The 6,852-nt window shown below is 36.1% G+C and overlaps 1 pseudogene; it reads left to right on the top strand.

The window, feature by feature from the left end:
• Positions 1 to 3,578: 3,578 nt before the first annotated feature.
• On the top strand, positions 3,579 to 6,567 carry LOC111776405 (annotated as a pseudogene).
• Positions 6,568 to 6,852: the final 285 nt, after the last annotated feature.

Below are 6,852 nucleotides of genomic sequence, written 5' to 3'. Positions count from 1 at the left end.
TTGTAGATTTAAACACGAAACTTAAAATATAATCTCGCGAGATGAAATTCACTTGGAGCAAGTAGATTCACTCACTTCCGTATAGGATGAGTTAATGCATAGTTTTACTTGAACATCATCCATATATTATAGATCCTTTAAATTATTACTTGAACATGATTCTCTTCTGTGTCATTCACATATTGTTTAAGATTCCGCTATTTTTTTATACCATGATTAATATTAAATTATAAATAAAATAATTAAAATTATTATTAAAAACAATTAATTATTTACTAGATTTTTTTATCATAAATCTCAAAAAAATATTTTTAAATTTTTTTTGAAGGAGAGAACACGAGGAGGGCAAGATGCCAGCGCATGACATCAGCAATGATGCCAACGCATGATGTCATGTTGGCATCATTCCTTATGCCAATAGTACTAACCGTCTTTCGAGTCCATTTTTCAAGCGATATTCTCTCGACTTACTTTAGGATCTCTTTAAGGAATTTTGAGAGATTTAGAATTTTTTAAGGACCCAAACTGATTTCGAGATGTTATCGAACAAGTAACTAACCATTTGGATCTTTTTAGCAATAAATACTTGTAGGAATTGACTATGACTCGAGCATATGGACTGTTAGCATGATTTATGAATGAATTGATCACGAAAATGGATAGCTAATCCTAGAATTATAGATTATTGAATGACTTGGCTCGTTTCATGCAATAGGATTTCTGAAAAATACCAAATTTTTCTACAATGGATTTGAATGTTCTGTTGGGACTTTGACATGATATGATTTACCGTACTCTTCTTGATATGCATATACTTTTGTCAAATATGTATGATTTTATGATTTAATGCTATTTATTTCTAGAAGCGTGTTATGAGGTTGAAATACCTATTTATGTCCTAATTTATGTATAGACTAGATGTTACGTGACCTAGAGGATATGATGCAACACCTATTAGAGAGTCTTACTCTACAATTTGTCTTTTCTTGGTCCTCGAGCCACGTTTAGAGCTCATTGTGAGAATATGGGTCGACTAGGGCTATGTAGGAATTGTTAGGGCGCAACCCCTGATCGTGAACTCACCTCAGCTGGTAAGGGTCTATCTTGCATACAATAATGCGATGTCACCTACTTAGGGCCCGTGACACATCAGAAGGTACTAGTGAGGGAGTTTCAATTGTGTTTAGTGGGGAGCCTGTCTTACGCTATTTAAAAGCTTGGAATGATGAGCGAATAGGGAGCTTCCAGCAAGCACTCAATAGTAGATACCTATGGAGATGCAGGGAGACTCGAAGGTTACTAACAGCAAGTGGCGACTCCTCCATACCTATTAAACTTCCCTAGATCCCAAGACAGATGAGAGCATCCCGACTTATACGCAGGAAGTATGATAACTAGATGGACCATGGAGAGTAAAGTTACTAATAACGACAAAAAAATGGGCCCTTGTATTCTGTCGTTTCTATACTGTTACTAATAACTACAAGCGTATGGAAAAATTTAAAAGGCGAAAAATAAGAATCGCATAATTAATTTAATAAGGAATTATTTAAAAAAAAAATATAAGATAATGTAGGAAGCAAAGAAATAAAATTATTAATGAGCTGGAATCTCTATTTTTATTTCATATATTTTTTATTTATTATATTTTTGAAATATTTATATTAATCTCTAAATTTTTAAAAAATCTATCATTTTAGTTATTTATTTATTCTATTTTAATTTTTCAAACAAATTAATGACAATTTTAAACACGTTTAGAAATCCTAAAGGAAGAGAGAAAGGAAAGGAGAGGAAACGACACTCTTATAAGGAATAAAATGATAAATAATTATTACTCTTTTTTTCTTAACAAATTATTTATCGAAACGTGTACCGTGCATTATTATAATATAGATTCGACTTATTATTTTATTTTTTTTAATTTAATGGTGGAAAATTGTCGATAATTTTAAATTTAATGTTGTTCATCTCATTGGACGACTCGAGGAACTAACCGACTTCGATAATTTTGCACACATACTCATCATTAGTTAACGTGGTCCAAAATGAAAATGTGATCAGCTTGCATAAATATAGTCTGCTTGTAGACTTAATCGATTTTATGTTATAGAGTGCAAAATATTTACGTTGAACCATGATGTCATACCAAATTTAGGAGCAATTTTGACGGTGATAATATGTTTGGACCAATATGTTTTGAACCATATGCTGAAACAATTTCAGACACGATCACTATCGAGAAGGACATGCTGAATTTTTAAAATAAACCATAATAATAGGAATAGGGTGTTACCTAGGATAACACTAATTGATTTTTAACGAGAAACACGACTAATAAAAAATATTAAAATTTGTTGGTAAGATTTTGGACGCGGCCAAACCTTAAAAAGCATATAAGGTAATTTACTCTAACATAATAAAGCAAAATAATAGTGATACAAATTTATAAAGTCTATTAGGATAATAATTTGTGATGCTCAATTATGGGTAACGTTCATCGTTGGTCTAAAATCTTTTATGAAAAAGTTCTATTTATATATAATTTATAATTTGACTTATTTTGTGATGTCCCACGTCAGTTGGAGAGGAGAACTAATCACCCTTTATAAGAATGTGAAAACCTTCTCATAGCAGACGCGTTTTAAAGCCTTGAGGGAAGCCCGAGAGGGAAGCGGACAATATCTGATAGCGGTGGATCTAAACCATTATATATATATAAATTTAAATTTAAATTTTAATGGTACGAAAATTTAAATTTTTAATTTTATGATTAATTAAAAAAGTATATATATATATATAGTCAGTAATCTATTAGATATAAAATAAAATAAAAAAATTAGACATTTATTTTAAAAAAATAACCAGAGCTAGATGTAAATAGAGACGTGTTACTTATGGCCGCATGATAGATGTCCTAGTCTTGCTTATTTGAGTCGGTTGACAAAGACGTCAACCAATTGAGTGGGGGAAGATGTCACGGTCATGCATATCCAAGGCATGTTGTCAATAACCACATGACAAATATCCTGATCTTGCTTGTCCAGAACGTGTTGTCCATGGTTGCATGTCTGTTCCAAACCTCTTTTACATGCTTTCATCCTAGATAGTTCTTGCCATTTCATATTAGGTCAGTATGAGAATGTATGACCGTTCACCCAAATCGTGTCTACACCTGCCTGCAAGGGCTAAAATGCCCCCAAAATGTACTATAGGGGATATGATTAGTTGTCAATTTCTCCCTTACCTATATGCAGTAAGCTGTTGTTGCTGCTTTTTGCTTACATTCTCGTATAACACCAATTTCAATCTCTCAAATCTTGCTTTCAAAACTCTCTTTCGAAATCTCTACCCGTTTTCTAAAATTTTGTTAGTAGAAAATATATGACGAAGCATGGAGAGAGAATGGAAAACATTTTTTCATTAGTAAATGGGGTCGGAGACGAGGTTATCTCCGCCTCATTTCATTTCAATAACAGTGGAGCTTCACAGGTTCAAAGGTGCAGATATTTTTCTGAAATTCGCCTATATAATGCACCAATTCCTTCACTTCCTCTTCACACCCAACTCCACCAAACATGGCGGTTTCCACCACTTTCTCCTTCCCCGCCGCCGCTCTTCTAGCCATTTTCCTCTGTTTTCCCTCATTTTCTTCCGCTTCCGATTCCGATTCACCCACCTTCTCCATCATCGACGAGAATGCAAAACACCACATGGGTATCCCTCATACTCTCGATTCTGATTCCGGCGGCTTCCCTCACCGGACCCACGACGAAATTGCGGCTCTGTTCGAGTCGTGGTTGGTCCATCATGGTAAAGCTTACAATTCTCTCGGCGAGAAGGAGCGGCGGTTGGAGATTTTCAAGGATAATCTCAATTTCATCGATGAACATAACCGGGTGCCAAGGAGTTATAAGGTTGGATTGACCTGTTTCGCTGATCTCACCAATGATGAGTACAGGGCTCTGTTTTTGGGTGCCCGATTCTCCCCATTGCCTCACCTATCCGCCGCGGATAGTGGTAGGTACGCGACGGCTCGCGGCGATGATCTGCCGGATCATGTCGATTGGAGGAAGAAGGGCGCCGTTACTGCTGTTAGAGATCAAGGAGATTGCCGTGAGAATAAATTAATAAAAATATTCTTGAACTTAATAATTTTATCTATAAAAAAAATAACCTTAAATTTTTTAAAATTTCAATAATCACTTATTATTATTTATTATTAATTTTAGATGGAAACTTGACTACTTGGTTCTAAAAATAAATTTTAATATAGTTTCAAAAATATTCTTAAATTTTAAAAAGTTTTTTTTAATACATTTTAAAAGTAATATTAATACTATTATCCTTTACAAATAAAAATTCAAAAAAGGTTTTTTTACCGTCAATATATAGATAGAAATAGTTTATCAACACCTCATAGATTTTTTTTTTCTTTTTTTTTCTTTTTAATTTAAGGGTATTAATGAAATTCTGAATAACTCGATACTATTTTTTGAAATAAAGTTGGAGGGTATTTTTAAACTTTTTCTATTAATTTGGGGACAAAATGAAATTAAACATGAATTTCTCCGTTTGAATCAAAATCGAGAGACCGGAGTGGTTAATTAGTCCAAAACACATGGTTTTAGTGGTGGGTTTTGATGGATGATTAACGTTAACTTAAAGTGGATTATGTTTTGAATGAAGGGAGCTGCTGGGCTTTCTCAGCGGTGGCTGCAGTGGAAGGAATAAACCAAATCGTCACCGGTGAATTAATCTCTCTGTCGGAGCAGGAACTTGTGGACTGCGGTCGATCTAAGTTTCTCAGCGGTTGCAACGGTGGTTATATGGACAAAGCTTTCCGATTCATCATTGACAATGGTGGCATTGACACCGAGGAAGATTACCCTTACAAGGCCCTTGATAATTACACTTGCGATCCCGACCGGGTTCGTGTCGGTCGACCTACTTCATTCAATTCATTCAATCGTATCTGATGTCTTAATCTCACTCGGTTTCTAATGTGTTATCAACAGATAAATATAAATGTTGTCTCCATAAATGGGTATGTAAATGTTCCTCCGGGGAATGAGAGGTTGTTGAAAATGGCTGTGGCTGGTCAACCAGTTAGTGTTGCCATTGACGCTCATTCCGAAGCCTTACAACTTTACAAATCGGTAATCTCTTCAACTTCCAACATTTCCTTAATGTTGTTTCACAAAGCTAAGGTTTTGACATGTTTAAATGATTTGTGTTTACGAGAGAGAGGTTTCTACCTCCTTATAAAAAATGCTTCGTTCTCTTCCCTACCCTCTTTCGGGTCGAGGGTCTTTGCTGTTACACCGCTTCATGTCCACCTCCCTCGGAGCTCAACCTCCTCGCTGGTAGGGAGAGATTTCCACACTCTTATAAAGAATGTTTCGTTCTCCTCCCAACCTATGTGGGATCTCATAATCCACTCCCCTTCCGTGTCAAGTGTCTCGTTCGCACTTGTTCTCTTCTCCAATCGATGTGGGACCCCTCAATGCGTCTCTAAGGCCCAGTGTCCTTGTTGGCACACCAACCGCGAGATCTCACAATCTATCCCTTCAAGGCCCAGTGTCTCGCTGGCACTTGTTCCCTCCTCCAATCGATGTGGGACCCCCCAATCTACTCTTTTGAGGCTCAGTGTTCTTGTTGGCACACCGCCTTGTGTCCACCCCCTTCAGAACTCTGCCTCTTTGCTGATACATCGTCCTGTGTCTGGCTCTAATATCATTTGTAATAGCCTAAACTCACCCAACACAGATATTGTCCTCTCTGGGATTTCCCTCGAGATTTTTAAAACGCGTCTTCTAGGGATATGTTTCCACACTGTGAATGTTTGATTAATCCACCACACCTAAATAGTGTGAAAGTTATCTTATTTATAATCAAACAAATTACAAGGATATGGAAATAGTAATAATGGAAATAACAATAAATGAAAGATACCTATGGTAATAAGGCAAATATTAGATATTTGCCTTATAATAAAATATCAAATATAATATATACGGGAAAGTATAATTTATTACTAAATATCCTTAATGCACACCCTTATAAAGAATGTTTCGTTCTCCTCCCCAACCGATATGAGATCTCACAATCGGTTGGAGAGGAGAACAAAACATTCTTTATAAGAGGGTGGGAATCTCCTCTAGCCCACAACTTTTTAAAAATTTTGAGAGGAAGTCCAACAAGAAAACCCTAAAAAGACAATATCAGCTTAGGAAATTGTGTGTTTTATAGACCGCCGTTATTTATGCATCATTCATTCAGGGTGTCTTCACCGGAGACTGCGGAACCGAGCTGGACCACGGTGTTGTTGCTGTTGGGTATGGCACAGAAGATGGTTTAGACTACTGGATCATTAAGAATTCGTGGAGTGAAAATTGGGGAGAGAAGGGTTATATGAAGTTGGAGAGAAATGTGGCAAGCACTACCTTAGGCAAGTGTGGTATAACCCTAATGGCTTCATACCCCATCAAGCTTTGAAAGAACCCTCCGAAGCCTGATGCTGCTTCTCCACTCGAGCCCCTGGCTGTATGCGTAACCAACCATTAGAACACAGGTGCAGTGTACACAAAGCTACGAGATGTGGAAGCTAAGCTTGATGACACCCTGCTCTTGAGTATTCAACCATGCTTGTGTTGTGTTATAGTCCCCTTGCTTTGAAATAAATTGCATGTGTCTATCGTTATTTCCGTTTGGATATGGTTGAACTTATCAAATGTTTAAAACCTAATAATATCGTTTGTGTGTTTGTTTGTGATTCTAGTTTCTTAAATTGTACGTGGTTGATATACGACAACATTATATTCAAGTAATAACTTAAAAAGAGTGTATTAT

The sequence above is a fragment of the Cucurbita pepo genome, chromosome LG15 (assembly GCF_002806865.2).
Source record: "Cucurbita pepo subsp. pepo cultivar mu-cu-16 chromosome LG15, ASM280686v2, whole genome shotgun sequence".
NCBI classification, from domain to species: Eukaryota; Viridiplantae; Streptophyta; class Magnoliopsida; order Cucurbitales; family Cucurbitaceae; genus Cucurbita; species Cucurbita pepo.
This window is presented reverse-complemented; position numbering and strand designations above follow the sequence as displayed.